The following is a 17,821-nucleotide window of genomic DNA, read 5'->3' as shown; positions in this document are numbered from 1 at the left end:
AAATTTTTAGAGTACTGTGTTTGTTAAATACATATGAACAAAGATAGTGGAGGTGCAGGAATTCCAGTTGAGCTATTTCAAATCCTGAAAGATGATGCTGTGAAAGTTCTGCACTTAATATGCCAGCAAATTTGGAAAACTCAGCAGTGGCCACAGGACTGGAAAAGGTCAATTTTCATTCCACTCCCAAAGGAAGGCAATGCCAAAGCATGCTCAAACTACCACACAATTGCACTCATCTCACACACTAGCAAAGTAATGTTCAAAATTCTCCAAGCTAGGCTTCAACAGTATTTGAACTGTGAACTTCCAGATGTTAAGGCTGGATTTAGAAAAGCCAGAGGAACCAGAGATCAAATTGCCAACATTCATTGGATCATAGAAAAAGCAAAAGAGTTCCAGAAATACATCTACTTTTGTTTCACTGACTGTGCCAAAGCCTTTGACTGTGTGGATCACAACAAACTGTGGAAAATTCTTCAAGAGATAGGAATACCAGACCACCTGACCTGCCTCCTGAGCAATCTGTATGCAGGTCAAGAAGGAACAGTTGGAACTGGATATGGAGCAACAGACTGGTTCCAAATCAGGAAAGGAATATGTCAAGACTGTATATTGTCATCCTGCTTATTTAACTTATATGCAGAGTAAATCATGTGAAATGCCAGGCTGGATGAAACACAAGCTGGAATCAAGACTGCTGGGAGAAATATCAATAACCTCAGATACGCAGATGAGACCACACTTATGGCAGAAAGTGAAGAACTAAAAAGCCTCTTGATGAAAGTGAAAGAGGAGAGTGAAAAAGTTGGTTTAAAACTCAACATTCAGAAAACTAAGATCATGGCATCTGGTACCATCACTTCATGACAAGATGGGGAGTATTGAAACAGTGAGAGATTTTATTTTTTGGGGTCCCAAAATCACTGAAGATGTTGACTGCAGCCATGAAATTAAAAACAAACAAACAAACAAACAAACAAACAAAAACACTTGCTCCTTGGAAGAAAAGCTATGACCAACCTAGACAGCACATTAAAAAGCAGAGACATTACTTTGCCAACAAGCATCCATCTAGTCAAAGCTATGTTTTTTCCAGTAGTCATGTATGGATGTGAGAGTTGCACTGTGAAGAAAGCTGAGCGCCAAAGAATTGATGCTTTTGAACTGTGGTGTTGGAGAAGACTCTTGAGAGTCCCTTGGACTGCAAGGAGATCCAACCATTCCATCCTAAAGGGAATCAGTCCTGAATATTCATTGGAAAGACTGATGCTGAAGCTGAAACTGCAATACTTTGGTCACATGATGCAAAGAACTGACTCATTGGAAAAGACCCTGATGCTGGGAAAGATTGAAGGCAGGATGAGAAGGGGACAACAGAGAATGAAGTGGTTGGATGGTATCACCAATGTGATGGACATGAGTTTGAGCAAGCTCTAGGAGTTGGTGTTGGGCAGGGAAGTCTGGCGTGTTGCAGTCCATGGGGTTGCAAAGAGTTAGACACCGCTGAGCAATTGAACTGAACTTACCTTGACTCATTTAAAAGCCATATTTTAAAAAATTCTTAAATTGAATTTTGTCATTATCAAATAAGCTTAAGATGCTCCAAGAGAACTTATTCTTTAAAAGTGTAATGTACATAATTATTTTGTAAGGTGATTCTTTGAAAAATCAATTTTAGACATATTAAAAAATAATACTTTCCAGTTTTTAAATTGAAAGATCGTGGATTAATAATTTCAGTTGTGTAGCAAAGTGATCTATACATATATTTTTTTCTTTTTTGTTTCTTTCCCCTTATAGATTATTTATGTTTATTTTCCCTTATACATGCATGCTAAGTTGCTTCAGTCACGTCCAACTGTTTGTTATCACATGGACTACAGCCCACCACACTCCTCTGTTCATGGGATTCTCTAGGTAAGAATACTGGACTGGGTTGCCATGCCCTCCTCAAGGGTATGTTTCTGATCCGGGGATTGAACCCACCTCTATTAATGTCTCCTACCTTGGCAGATGAGTTCTATATCACTAGCACCACCTGTGAAGACACATTTTCCCTTACAGATTATTTCAAAATATTGAGATAATATATAGCATTCATTCCCTATGCTATACAGTAATCCTTGTTAATTATCTATTTTATTTGTAATGGTGTATATATGTTAATGAAAACTCAATTTATCTCTTCCTCTCTTTTCTCTTTGGTAACTGTGTTTGTTTTCTATGTGTGTGTGTCTATTTATATTATGTTAGTAAGTTTATTTGTATACTTTTTAAAGAAAATTTTGTGTATAAGCAATATTATATATTTGTCTTTATCTGTGTGGCTTACTTCACTTACTATGATAATTTCCAGGTCCATTCATGTTGCTACAAATGACACATTTCATTCTTTTTTATAGGTCAGTAATAGTCCATTGTATATATGTACCACTTATTCTTTATCCATTCATCTTTCAGCAGACATTTATGTTGCTTCCAGGTCTTACTGTAAACAGTGTTGTGATGAATATTGTGGTATATGTATGTATCTTTTCCAAGTACAGTTTTCTTTCCATATAGGCCCAAGAGTGAAAATGTAGGATCATATGGTAGGTCTATTTTTAGCTATTTAAGGAAACTTCATACTATTTTCCCTAGTGACTGCACCAGTTTATATTCCCACCAATTGTGTAGGAGAGTTCATTTTTTCCCCACATCCTCTCCACATTTATTATTTGTATTGTTTTTGATGATGGCCATTCTGATCGACATGAGGTGATATCTCGTAGTCTTGATTTGCATTTCTTTAATAGTTAGTGGTGTTGAATATCTTTTCATGTACCTGTTTTGGTCATCTGTATGTCTTTTTTAGAGAAGTATTTATTTAGATCTTCTGCCTATATTTTTACTGTTTTTTTTTTTCTTTTGATTTTGAGGTGTTTGAGGGGGTTGCATACATTGTCACAACATTTGCAAATATTTTCTCTTATTCCTTAAGTTGGATTTTCCTTTTGCTTATGATTTCCTTTGCTCTGGAAAAGCAAGTTTAATTAGGTTCCCTTAATTTATTTCTGTTTTTATTTCCATTACTCTAGGAAACAGATCTAAAAAGACCTGGCTGTGATTTATATTAAAGACTGTTCTGCCTATGTTTTCATCAAGGAATTTTATAGTATCCAGTTTTACATGTAGATCTTTAATCCATTTTGCTTTTATTTTTATGTGTAGTGTTCTAATTTCATTCTTTTACATTCAGTTGTTTTCCCAGTATCACTTATTGAAGAGACAGTTGTTTCTCCATTTTATAGTCTTGCCTCCTTTGTTATAGATTAGTGTCAGTAGCTGTACGGGTTAATGCTATAATTTTTACTTGAGTTCTTTAAAGCTTTCATAAAGGCAGCATCAATTTGTTTTACTTCCACACAAAATGTATTTCTCTTCTTTCAGTGAAACTCTGGATCAACCCATGGGACTGATTTGCATATGGAAACAATAGGTAGAACTCAGCAGAGGATGCAGTATTAAACTTCTCAGTATATTGAATAATTTTGTAAGTAATATGTGTGCTTAGTCACTCATTCCTGTTCAACTCTTTGTGACCCCATGGGCTGCAGCCCACCAGGCTCCTCTGTCCATGGGGATTTTCTAGGCAAGAATACTGAAGTGGGTTGTCATGCCCTCCTCCAGGGGATCTTCCCAAGCCAGGGATTAAAGGCAGGTCACTCACATTGCAGGCAGTTTCTTTACCAGCTGAGCTACCTGGGAAACCCTCCTTTCACTGTGTCTCTTTGCAAATTCCTCCCACATTCTCTATTTTGTCTTCTGTTTATGCGCCGCCTCACTGATCTTTTCCCCTCACGTTTTCATTTCTCCTCATTCTTCCTCTAGCTCTCTTTCTCTGCATCCTCCTCACTTCCTTGTCAGCAACTTTGCCGACCTCCCCTTTGGAATCTTCACTTCTGCAAAGCCCCAGATCCCTGAGTAGGGGAGGTGACTTGCTTTTGGGAGTTCTTCAGTCCTAAATCCCATCCTTCTGAAAAGTGTATTCTTAGGGGACAAGGAAGCCTGGCGAGCTGCAGTTTCAAGGGGTCGCAAAGAGTCAGACACAACTTAGCAACTGAACATCAGGGGGATATTGGGCCTTTTATCAAGGCGGTGGTGGGGTGGGGCGATTTCTCAGGAAGACAGCACAGTCTGCAGAATCCCAGGGCCCAGGAGAGAAGCCAGGACCCTGTGGGCCAAAAGCAATGAGGCGCAAAGTCTTTGAATCGATCTCAAAAGTCCATCTAAACAGCGGGATGTGGGAGGGGTGGTCAGTGAAGGATTCTACAGGAAAACACAGCAGGCAGGTCTAATGGCCTGAAGGCCTAAAATTCATGGGCGGGGTAGGCCTCAGAAAGATTTTAATCAAAAACGAACCGTGGACTCCGACCCAAAAGCCAAGTGGTCAAGCTTCTGGAACTCTCACCCGGATGCAGGAATTTACCACAGGTAGAAGGCGTGGGTGCAGGAATTGTAACTCAGCAGCAACCTCAAGATGCCAGGAGTGTAGGTCTGTGGACTCACACATGCCTGAGTAAACTTAGACTCTGCTAGTCTCTTCAGCATTAAATGATGGAAGCTTATCAAAAAGACAGAGCAGGCTTAAAGGGGTTTCAGTTGAACATATCTGGAACAAACTGGAAATCATAAGGTAAAGGAATGCTTTAAAACTCTTAGACTAAGATGAAAAATATATGATGTAAAATGAATAAATATATAAAGGACGACAAAACAATTTTTCTTACAGTCATCTGTGAACTAACTAGAATAAATGTAATGAGGAAGTTAGAAAATCTCAATAGATGTGAAAATGAGTAATTAAATGCTCCATGGAATAGGATATATATAGTCATTCTCAAATTATTACTTACCTTTAAAATGAAAAGAATCCCTGGCAAGGCTGGAAGATGATGCTTATCAGGATGGCTACTCTTCAAAATATAAAAAAAATGATGACTGTTGGTAAGGTGTGAAGAAATATGACATTTGTGCACTGTTGGTGGGATTGTGAAAATGGTGGGATTGCCTCTGGGGAAAAGAGTATAAAGTGTTCTCAAAAAAATAGGACTACCAAATGATCTAGCAGTTATACTTCTGGGCAGATATCCAAAAGAATCTTTACAAGAGATATTTGCAGATTTGTGATCTCCAAAGAAGATTTAGCTTCAGTCCCAGAGAGCAGAATTGATCACTCAAGAGCTTTTGTGTATCAGAGTTTTATTAAAATATAAAAAGGGACAGAGAAAGCTTCTGACATAGACGTCAGATGGGGGGGGGGGGAGTGGAGAATGCCCCCGCTAGTCTAAGTGTGGGAGTAATACACTTTTCAGTAGGTCATTACAATAAATCAAAAGAATGTCTCAAGGTTGTAAAGATCTTAAGAGACTCCCACAATTTATATTTTAAGATAAAAGGATTAGAACTTAACAATAGAAAGACAAGAGACTCTCATAGTTTATATTTTAAGATAACAGGATTATAACTTAATAATAGAAAGATTTTACCAGACCCACTCCCATAATATACATTGTAAGATAACAGGATTCATCAAAAGGTTTTCAGAAAGGAGAAACTGTCCTCAAGGAGGATAATTTGTTGTTGTATAAAAATAGATTTAAGGGCCTAGATCTGACAGAGAGAGTGCCTGATGAACTATGGAATGAGGTTCATGACATTGTACAGGAGACAGGGATCAAGACCATCTCCATCGAAAAGAAATGCAAAAAAGCAAAATGGCTGTCTGGGAAGGCCTTACAAATAGCTGTGAAAAGAAGAGAAGCGAAAAGCAAAGGAGAAAAGGAAAGATATAAACATCTGAATGCAGAGTTCCAAAGAATAACAAGAAGAGATAAGAAAGCCTTCCTCAGTGATCAATGCAAAGAAATAGAGGAATACAACAGAATGGGAAAGACTAGGAATCTCTTCAAGAAAATCAGAGATACCAAAGGAACATTTCAGGCAAAGATGGGCTCGAAAAAGAGCAGAAATGGTATGGACCTGACAGAAGCAGAAGATATTAAGAAGAGGTGGCAAGAATACACAGAAGAACTGTACAAAAAAGATCTTCATGACCCAGATAATCATGATGGTGTGATCACTCACCTACAGCCAGACGTCCTGGAATGTGAAGTCAAGTGGGCCGTAGAAAGCATCACTACAAACAAAGCTAGTGGAAGTGATGGAATTCCAGTTGAGCTATTTCAAATCCTGAGAGATGATGCTGTGAAAGTGTTGCACTCAATATGCCAGCAAATTTGGAAAACTCAACAGTGGCCACAGGACTGGAAAAAGTCAGTTTTCATTCCAATCCCAAAGAAAGGCAATGCCAAAGAATGCTCAAACTACCACACAATTGCACTCATCTCACATGATAGTAAAGTAATGCTCAAAATTCTCCAAGCCAGGCTTCAGCGATACATGAACCGTGAACTTCCTGATGTTCAAGCTGGTTTTAGAAAAGACAGAGGAACAAGAGATCAAATTGCCAACATCCACTGGATCATGGAAAAAGCAAGAGAGTTCCAGAAAAAACATCTATTTATGCTTTATTGATTATGCCAAAGCGTTTGACTGTGTAGATCACAATAAACTGTGGAAAATTCTGAAAGAGATGGGAATACCAGAACACCTGATCTGCCTCTTGAGAAATCTGTATGCAGGTCAAGAAGCAACAGTTAGAACTGGACATGGAACAACAGACTGGTTCCAAATAGGAAAAGGAGTACGTCAAAGCTGCATATTGTCACCCTGCTTATTTAACTTATATGCAGAGTACATCATGAGAAACGCTGGACTGGAAGAAGCACAAGCTGGAATCAAGATTGCTGGGAGAAATATCAATAACCTCAGATATGCAGATGACACCACTCTTATGGCAGAAAGTGAAGAGGAACTCAAAAGCCTCTTGATGAAAGTGAAAGTGGAGAGTGAAAAACTTGGCTTAAAGCTCCACATTCAGAAAACGAAGATCATGGCATCTGGTCCCACCACTTCATGGCAAATAGATGGGGAAACAGTGGAAACAGTGTCAGACTTTATTTTTTGGGGCTCCAAAATCACTGCAGATGGTGATTGCAGCCATGAAATTAAAAGACACTTACTCCTTGGAAGGAAAGTTATGACCAACCTGGATAGCATATTCAAAAGCAGAGACATTACTTTGCCAACAAAGGTCCGTCTAGTCAAGGCTATGGTTTTTCCAGTGGTCATGTATGGATGTGAGAGTTGGACTGTGAAGAAGGCTGAGTGCCAAAGAATTGATGCTTTTGAACTGTGGTGTTGGAGAAGACTCTTGAGAGTCTCTTGGACTGCAAGGAGATCCAACCAGTGCATTCTGAAGGAGATCAGCCCTGGGATTACTTTGGAAGGAATGATGCTAAAGCTGAAACTCCAGTACTTTGGCCACCTCATGTGAAGTGTTGACTCATTGGAGAAGACCCTGATGCCGGGAGGGATTGGGGGTGGGAGGAGAAGGGGACGACGGAGGATGAGATGGCTGGATAGCATCACTGACTAGATGGACGTGAGTCTGAGTAAACTCCGGGAGTTGGTGATGGACAGGGAGACCTGGCATGCTGCGATTCATGGGGTTGCAAAAAGTCGGACACGACTGAGCGACTGAACTGAAGTGAACTGAATCTTTACTAAAGTGAAAGAAGTGAAGTCGCTCAGTCGTGTCTGACTCTTTGCATCCCCATGGACTGTAGCCTATCAGACTCCTCTCTCCACAGGATTTTCCAGGCAAGAGTGCTGGAGTGGATTGCCATTTCCTTCTCCAGTGGATCTTCCCAACCCTGGAATCGAATCCTGGTCTCCCGCATTGCAGGCAGAGGCTTTACCATCTGAGCCACCATGGAAGTCATAATCCTTCCTAAGGAATGTAGAAAAAAAGTGTATCGTTTTCTCTCCTTGATAATTTCAGACTCCTATCTGCTCCTTGAGAGTCCCCGACCCCCTTCTCCTCCTTGGGGGACCCTGGACTTCTTATTAACCTGTCTAGGAATGGAGACGTTTGGATGGCATCACTGACTCTATGGACATGAGTTTGAGTAAGCTCTGGAAGTTGGTGATGGACAGGGAAGCCTGGCATGCTGCAGTTCATGGAGTCGTAAAGAATTCGACACTACTGAGGGACTGAACTGAATTGAGGAATTGACTCTCTAAATACTTACAGTAGAGGTATTCAATTTTCCCAGAGGTGGAAACAACCCATACATTTGCTAACAAACTAATACATAAACAAAATGTGGTAAATGCATACAGTGGACTATTATTCAGGCTAAAAAGGAAATCCTGTCACAAGCACAGTATAAAGAAACTTTGAGGACATTATGCTAAGTGAAGTAAACAAAACCACACCTACTGTATAATTCTACTTATATGAGGTATCTAAAAAATTCAAATTCATGGAAAAAGAAAGTAGAATGGTTATCAGGGCCTGGGGAAAAGGAGAAAAGGGCAGTTGTTTAATGGAAGTAGACCTTCAAATTTGAAAAACATAAAATACTGGAGATTTGTTTCACAGTGTGATTATACTTAACGGTATTGAACCATACATTTATAAATGGTCAGAATGCTAACTTGATGTTATGTGTTTTTTATCTCAATAAGGAAATAAATATATAGTTTTTTTAATTTTAATATTTTTTTATTTTTATTTTATTTTTAAACTTTACATAATTGTATTAGTTTTGCCAAATATCAAAATGAATCCGCCACAGTCATACATGTGTTCCCCATCCTGAACCCCCCTCCCTCCTCCCTCCCCATACCATCCTTCTGGGTCATCCCAGTGCACCATTCCCAAGCATCCAGTATCGTGCATCGAACCTGGACTGGCATCTCCTTTCAAACATGATATTTTACATGTTTCAATGCCATTCTCCCAAATCTTCCCACCCTCTCCCTCTCCCACAGAGTCCGTAAGACTGTTCTATACATCAGTGTCTCTTTTGCTGCCTCGCACACAGGGTTATTGTTACCATCTTTCTAAATTCCATATATATGCGTTAGTATACTGTATTGGTGTTTTTCCTTCTGGCTTACTTCACTCTGTATAATAGGCTCCAGTTTCATCCACCTCATTAGAACTGATTCAAATGTTTTCTTTTTAATGGCTGAGTAATACTCCATTGTGTATATGTACCATAGCTTTCTTATCTATTCATCTGCTGATGAACATCTAGGTTGCTTCCATGTCCTGGCTATTATAAACATGCAAACTAGTACAGCCACTATGGAGAACAGTGTGGAGATTCCTTAAAAAACTGGAAATAGAACTGCCTTATGATCCAGCAATCCCACTGCTGGGCATACACACTGAGGAAACCAGAAGGGAAAGAGACACGTGTACCCCAGTGTTCATCATAGCACTGTTTATAATAGTTTTTTTTTTTTTTTTTTAAACTGGGCTTTTACGGAAGTTCTTTTAGAAAAGGTCAAGGTATTTAAAACTGGAACAAATGTTGAAAATGGAGCTTCTTGGTAATAAATCTATATTGTTAGCTAAGAAATTTCTCAAAACATTAAAATGATCTGACTTTCATGAAACTGTATAAAAAAAGAAAGAACAGTAAAACTAATATTAAAACTGCAACTTGAAACATTATGAGTACTGAGAATTAAAGGGTTTTATTTCTTTCTATGAAAAGTTTCCATAGCACTTTAGTTATGAGTCAAATTTAAGTTTAAAATTCAAGTAAATGACACCTATGTTATTTACTTATATATCATTATTGACCAAAGTTAGAGTCATTGTAAACTTTTTTTATTGTAAAATTTTGTTCTTTATTATTTTCTGGGGGATTTATTAAACTATAGCTCATTAAAATCTAATTTGAAAAGCAGCACTATGATCATTTACTACCTGGGATCCACTAGCATACTAAGAATAAAATAGACAGGGAATTGTAAAATACAATATTTGAATTTACAGGGAAGTGTCATGTTTATGGAAGGTAGATAGCAAAAACAACTGATCCTCCTTCTATCCACAGTCACTGCAATGTGTTCTTTAATTCCTTCCATCAATAAATAATTCTACTTGTCTCTCTGAGTCTTGGCTGGTCCTGTGACTAGTTCGGTGAATAGAATGTGGTAGAAGGGATATTGAGCCTAAGACTCTGGAACCTTGCATGTTTCCATTCTCTTCCTTGGAGTTCAATGTTCTTACATGAGATCAGATAAAGCACCATCTGGAAGAAAGCTCAATTATTTAAGGTAGTAGTAATTAAACTGTTAGAGTTGTGAATGAGGTCTAACTAGAATGCAAGACCCAGTCATTCATAACGACAATCCTATGAACAAACCCAGCCAAGAACAACTGATGTCTGCTCAAACTGGCAGAAACACCCAGTTGGTCCAGAAACTCAAGTTTTAAACCACTGATTTGGGAATGATTTGTTATTGCATGATAACTAACTATAGAAAGTGACAGGTGCACATGAGGGTTCCACAGAGAGGGCTAGGGAGGGATACAGGGAAGGAAGTCTTTGTAGGAGGCGATGCCTTGAATACAGGTCGAGAAATGAAAGTCAAAAACGTTCCAGTCTGGACCATTGAGGTTTATGGTGAAAAATGTGAAAGATAGTAAGGTATAAAATAAACAAATGTAGAACATCTTTCTTAGAAATATTAGTGTGCCGGGAGCCGGCGTGAGGAACTCCAGCCTTGGCAAAGGTCATGAGGAAGGAGGCTCGGCAAAAGCAAAGGCGGGATTGAGCCTCAGGAGTCCCCCTGGATATTCTCGAGCATCTACCCCCCAAAACCAGAGTCTGCCTACTTTACTGCTTTGTGCCCTCACCTCTGACTTCACTGGGGGCTGTCCCTGACCACCATCTCGCTCTCTCTGATAAAGAGTTAGCTTACAGCTCCAGTTAATAAAAGTCCTGGGCATTAGGAGTGTTTAAATCCAAACCCCTCAGATAGCTCTCTAACTCGCCTGACAAGTTTACTCGGACTCCTACAGCTATGCATACAATTGTTTACAGTCTCCCAGCCTGGAGAGGCTCGGGAAACTTAAGATATTCAAATAGCTTAGAGCCTCTCAGAGAGTTAGAAACTGTCAGAATAAAACTAGTAAAAGATTTCATTGATGAGCCAATGCTTGCTGCCAAGTTTCCACATCCCCTGCATTGTATCCTTGAATGTGTATTAATTAATATAGTTGGCATGTAGAAAAAATAAGTAGTGGCCTTGGTGTTAGCAACTTTAGACCCTTTAAGGTAATGAATTCTTTCCTTTGTTGTAAACCCACTGCACCTCTGCCCTATAGGAATACAACTTTATCTAACACCTTCGGAGGATGGCGCCAAACCTTAAAATAATTACTCTTAGAGAAAATAAGTCTTACAGTTGACAAACCTTTGTCAAAAGTCATAAAATGTTAATAGGCCTTCTGGCCAGCAGATGATGTAAATCACCTAAACCATTTGTATACAATAAATTTGCAGGAAAGAAACCCTGGTTTCAATAAGGATCAAAGACTGCTGACTGCATGATTTCACATCCCCTATTATCCTCTATGTACAACTTATGGTATAAAAGCCCCTGTTGAAAATAAAGCTACGGGCCTTGCTCACCGAAGCTTGGTCTCCCTGTGTCATTCTTTCTTGTTTCCTTTTCCTCCTTTTCTCTTCTGTTCTTCCTTCATACCAAAATAATTTGGAGCACAGGGATCCTCTGCGACCACTTATTTGCCTGGGCTTCTAAGACCCACTCGAGAAGGTGCCTAAGGTGGGGCACCTTCCGCTATTCAAGAGGGCGCCTGCAGCCTCTGTGGTCAGAGCAAGTTTGGTGTCATGAACTTTATTGATTTACCGCATAAACCAGTTATTATTGAGCATCTGATAAATCTCTCAGCCTTTGCTATCCCTTAATCGCCGACGCCGTCATCCTGAGGGAATCCCTGGATCCAACCGGGGCTGGACTCCAGCATTAGTGAAGGTCATACCTTCTGTTTTTTTTGATGTTACAGATAATCTTTGAGGAGACAATATGCCTTCTTATTGAATTCCTTGTCCATAACCCAGGGCTTCCTTGTATTTTGCTAGTTTAACTTTCTCAATGTCTTGGAGAAATTTGCTGAGATTTGCTGGCTTCTGTTGGCTTAATTTAGCTATATTTAGAAATTTCATTGTATTATGTATTTCAGCACTAGTTGTGCTGTATGAGCATATTGTTGCTGGTAACTCACTAGGTCATGTCCGACTCTATGCAACCCTGTGGACTGCGACATGTCAGGCTTCCCAGTCCTTCACAGGGAGGCCTGGCATGTTGCAGTCCATGGGTTGAAAAGAGTCAGGCACAACTGGGTGACTGAACAACAACCACCACCACCACAACAAAGGAAACTAGGTGCAAAGTCTAGCTTCTGCCATGAAGAGGGCAGAAAAGTGAACAGTTACACTGTTCAAAAGTGAACAGTTGCCTTCAGAGTTAGGAGGCATTAAAGAAAAAAAAAATGTTCAGGCCTGCTCACTGTTCTGTTTATATTCTTTGTTCTCAGGAAATGAAGACATAAAAACTCATTCTGCTTTTTTCCTTTTCACTGCAACACTGTCAGTGAATATTCACGGTTGATTTCCTTTAGAATTGACTGGCTTGATCTCCTTGCAGTCCAAGGGACTCTCAAGAGTTTTCTCCATTACCACAGTTTGAAACCATCAATTCTTCGGCACTCAACCTTTTTTATTGTCTGTCTCTCACATCTATACATGACTACTGGAAAAACCATAGCTTTGACTATATGGATCTTTTGTAGGCAAAGTAATGTCTCTGCTTTTTAATATGATGTCTAGGTTTGTCATTGCTTTTCTTCCAAGGAGCTTGTGTCTTTTAATTCTATGGCTGCAGTCACAGCTTGCAGTTATTTTTGGAGCACAAGGAAATAAAACCTGTCACTGTTTCATTCCCCCATTTACTTGCCATGAAGTGGTGGGATTGGCTGCCATGAACTGAGTGTTCTGAATGTTGAATTTTAAACCAGCTTTTTTACTGTTCTCTTTCATCCTCATCACGACCCGTGGTGGATTCATGTTGATGTATGGCAAAACCAAGACAATATTGTAAAGTAATTAACCTCCAATTAAAATAAATAAATTTAATAAAAAAAAAAAAAGGATAACCAACAAGGACCTACCGTTAGCATGGGGAACTTTGTTTAATTTAGTGACAATTTACTGCTACTGTTAGCACAGGAGACTTTGCTCTATTTAGTGACAACCTAAATAGGAAAAGAACTTGACTAGAAGTATATACATGTACATGCATAACTGAGTCACTTTGGTTATACCTGAAACTACCACAACACTGTTAATCAACTCTATTCCAATATAAAATAAAAAGTTTTTTAAAGGGAAAAAAAAGAGGCTGTTTATATCTTTAGTTCCTCTTTACTTTCTGCCATAAGGGTGGTGTCATCTGCATATCGGAAGTTATTGATATTTCTCTTGGCAGTCTTGATTCCATCCTATGAGTCATCCAGCCTGGCATTTTGCATGATGTACACTACATAGAAGTTTAATAAGCAGGGTGACAATATACAGCTAGATACACTCTTTTCCAAATTTGAACCATATGGATGGTTTTATTATCTCAGCAGATTTTCAGATCACTGCCACCTGGGTGATAAGTTAATGTAGAGGCTGTGCTCTTCACTTTAGAGATAATCCAATGAATCTAAACCTATATATTTGGGCTTTAAAGTTCCTTTTCCAAAGTCGATGTGGATCTCCAGGGATCTAAACTCATGTTTTTTCCTCTCCAGGGTTAAAACTCATTCGTTTTTTTGCTCAAAATAATTAATCATTTTCTTGAATATTTAATTCCTGCTTGAGGAGAGTAACTGTAATGATCTAAACACTTTTTGTATATTTGCATTGAAAAAAAAAAAAGGATACTATTACTCCATTATTTCCATATGAGCTCAAGAATTCAATATTTCCACATAAGATTTAATAGATTTAATAGTTCTTTTATTGATCAGAGCCAGGTTAGAGTTTAGGTAAGGACCTTTTTGGGTTTCCCAAGTGGTGCTAGTGGTAAATAACCCACTTGCTAATGCAGATAGACAAAGAGACATGGGTTCTATTCCTGGGTCAGGAGGTCCTCTGGAGGTGGGCAAGGCAACCCACTCCAGTATTTTTGCCTGGAGAATCCCATGGACAAAGGAGTCTGGTGGAATACAGTCCATAGGTCACAAAGAAGTGGACATGACTGAAGTGACTTAACACACACACAAGGGCTTTTTCTTGGAAATCTAATTTCATATTCTCTTGATAAGAGATATAATGTAGGAGAAAATTTATTTTCAACAATAATTGATATGCCTCAATTTGTTTATTTTAATAAGAACTGAAATTATGATTTGAGGGCTGAAATTTCATAATAACAGAGTATAAGCCTGTTAGTATGAACAGACAATAGACTAGTGTACTAGTCTAACAAATGAAAATTGTGGCCTTCTGGGCCACTATTCTTTTTAAATTTATATTTTACACATAGTTTCAACATATCTTTACTTTCTTGAGATCAGTGAAATTCTTGTGATTAAGTCGTAAAAGCTTCTTTCACTTGTTTGTTTCTCAGGCTATAAATAGATGGGTTTAACATGGGGGCAACTGAAATCATAAGCACTAACACATACTCATTAATTGCCATTTCATCTTTTGCTGAGGGTTTGACATAGATGAAAATACAACTGCCATAGGTGATAGAAACCACAAACAAGGGAGAAGAGCAGGTAGAAAAGGCGTTCATCTTTTGCTGGGAGGAAGGGAACTTTAGGATGGCATTGATGATGTATATGTAGGACATAACGACACACAGAAATATCATGATGTTAATCAACACAGCAAGGGTAACAACCATCTGTTCTATGAACCATGTGTCTGAACAAGAGATCTTCAGCATAGCAGAAGCATCACAGAGAAAATGATCAATGACATTAGAATCACAGAATTCCAGGTTTAAGCCCAGGCAGAGTGGTGGAAATATGACCAGCCAACCTGCTATCCAACAACAGATAACAAGCCAAACACAGACTCTACTGTTCATGATGGTTGAATCATGATGGTTGAATAATGTAAAGGTTTGCAGATGGCCACATAGTGGTCATAAGACATGATGGTGAGGAGAAAAAATTCTGTTCCTCCAAAAGGAAAATAAAAAACAGTTGACTAACACAAGCATTGTAGGAAATAGTCTTGTCCCCAGTTGATAAGCTGTATAAGAATCTGGGAATGCACATCGTAGTGAATAAAGTTTCTAAAAAGGAGAAATGTTTGAGGAAAAAGTACATGGCAGTTTTAAGGTGAGAATCTATTAAAGTGAGTATAATGATGGTCAGGTTCCCAGTGACACTCAGTAAGTAGGAGACAACCAGAAATGTAAAAATCAGAACCTGCATTGGAGGGTCATCTGTCAGTCCCAGAAGTATGAATATAGACAATGATGTATGGTTTCTCATCATTGACTTGTACTTCTCAAACTCATCACAAAGTCAATGACACTGAACTGAAAAACTTGTATGAAATTATGAGGCTATGGCCATGGGGTAGGAAAAAATCCAATCAATGCAATGAATAGTCATTTTCTTCTTTAACTTGATAATGATTGGTCAAAATTGTGGTGTTCTCAGCTCTTTTGATGGAGAAGGAAATGGCAACCCACTCCAGTGTTCTTGCCTGGAGAATCACAGGGACGGGGGAGCCTGGTGGGCTTCCATCTATGGGGTGGCACAGAGTCGGACATGACTGAAGCGACTTAGCAGCAGCAGCAGCAGCAGCAGCTCTTTTGATGTACATATATAAATCCTCAAGATCATATTTTTCTGAAATAAATTTACTACAGTTCATACTTTTATACTCCATTCATGCACTCAGATCTCTGTTTTTCAGTTCATCTAAATTCTGCCCTATATTCTCTGAAATGTATTTGTCTATAGAATTAGAAAGCATTGTCTATGTGATACGATTTTGTGAGTATTATAATGTTCTTTGGTCCTAATAATTCTTCATTATTTCCAAGTTTGAATGAACTCACAAGCTGTTTGAGGAGTGGCTTCCTCTTAAATGCAAATAAATGACTGAGTTTGACATTTATACAGAGCATATCAGCCACACATGGAGTATTTCAATGTTTGCTGATATTGCAATGACTAAAATGTTATTTCACTTTATTTTGCTTTGGTGTGAGAATCGCCATCCAAATAACATCATTACTTACCAGTTTTCCTATTTATCTTAAAGGTTCTAATCAGTACCCGACTTTTCTTCCATTTTCACTCCGATAGAACAGTGTTCGACTAGAACTACATAAGCAACCACCTGCAGTATTGGGTAAAGAAATTAGTATAAGCAGAAAATAAAGAAGACCTGAAAAGTTTAATCTCAATTGTTTGTGCTTCCAAGGTCACAAAAGACAAGGGGATACAGTATGTGACACAGGTTGGAGGAGACCAAGGACACATGACCTTTTCTTAACAAATAGTAACTTGAATTGCGTCCTGCAACATAAAAATGTCAGTTCAAAAACTAGGAAAATCCAAATAAAATCTGTAGTTAATTATTTTAAATTTATTTTATATTATTATTATTATTTCTTTTCCAGCTATTCTTTTGCTCCTCTGTGACCGTCCAAGGACTTCCCTCATAGCTCAGTTGGTAAAGAATCTGCCTGCAATGCAGGAAACTCGGGTTAGATTCCTAGGTCGGGAAGATCCCCTGGAGAAGGAAACGGCAACCCGCTCCAGTATTGTTGCCTGGAGAATCTCATGGACAGAGGAGCCTGGCAGGTTACAGTCCATGGGTTGCAAGAGTCGGACACGACTTAGAGACTAAGGAGAGAGAGAGACAGACCCTCCAAGCCAGAGCCACAAGTGCACTCCTCCCAGCGCCACTGGGGATTGGTGATGAGGTTGGCTGCACCGCGCATGCTCAGTCTGATGTGCCAGGATAGCGAGCCAGGAGCCAGTGTGCGACTCGGTCGGCAGGGGGAGCCAAGAGCGCGCGAGGGATCTGCTGTGGTGGTGGTGACACCGTGTATCCCTGTCCCCTGACCTGGCCACGACCTGGATCCATCTGTCCTTAAATCTCTCTTTTAATTATTAGTGCTAGTATTATTAATATTTAATTACTAATTATTAGTATACAGTGTTAATTCCTTAGTGTTAATAATTCCATTGTGATTATTAGGAATTTACATTTTGGGAGAGCTGGTTGAAGGTTATTTGGGTACAGTTCACTATTTTTTCTACACTTGTATGAGTACAAAATTATATTATAATTAAAAGTTTACCAAATTTTAGAAATAAAAAAGATAGAAAACCAAAACAGTAAACGGCAGTTGCTGAGCACTTTACCTCTGGCAGTATGCTGGGGCATATGGTCACATGAATTATTTGTATGGTATACATGTCTTCTCCTCCAGTCCCTTCTGCCGCTTCAGCTGTATTTTTGTGGTGATATCCATTTTATCATATCTATGCGTATATAAGATACCATTTGAAATAAAAGTTGGCAGTTACATTTAGGGTTTAATGTTAATCAGCAGTACCTCAATTGCGTGGATTCTGTGTATACTTAAAAGCCAAAATTATGGCTTCAGCTAATAGTGCATGCAGTTTTTGACCCACTGATAGTACACTCATGTGATGAAGATGTCCATGTTCAGAAAGGAATGTTACCTGTGGAACAGCTCTTCAGAGTGCTTCCACCAGAGTGGGGCATTCACTTTCCACAAACTGAAACAATATCTCTGCCAGTTTGAGAGGAGTCTGTATCCTGATACAACTCTG

General features: G+C 38.9%; 1 pseudogene; it reads right to left on the bottom strand.

Moving 5' to 3' along the window:
* Positions 1 to 14,542: 14,542 nt before the first annotated feature.
* On the bottom strand, positions 14,543 to 15,493 carry LOC113893716 (annotated as a pseudogene).
* Positions 15,494 to 17,821: the final 2,328 nt, after the last annotated feature.

This window comes from Bos indicus x Bos taurus, chromosome 5, assembly GCF_003369695.1.
Source record: "Bos indicus x Bos taurus breed Angus x Brahman F1 hybrid chromosome 5, Bos_hybrid_MaternalHap_v2.0, whole genome shotgun sequence".
Taxonomy (NCBI): Eukaryota; Metazoa; Chordata; class Mammalia; order Artiodactyla; family Bovidae; genus Bos; species Bos indicus x Bos taurus.
The sequence above is the reverse complement of the archived record's forward strand: the minus strand, read 5'-3'. Positions and strand labels throughout refer to the sequence as shown.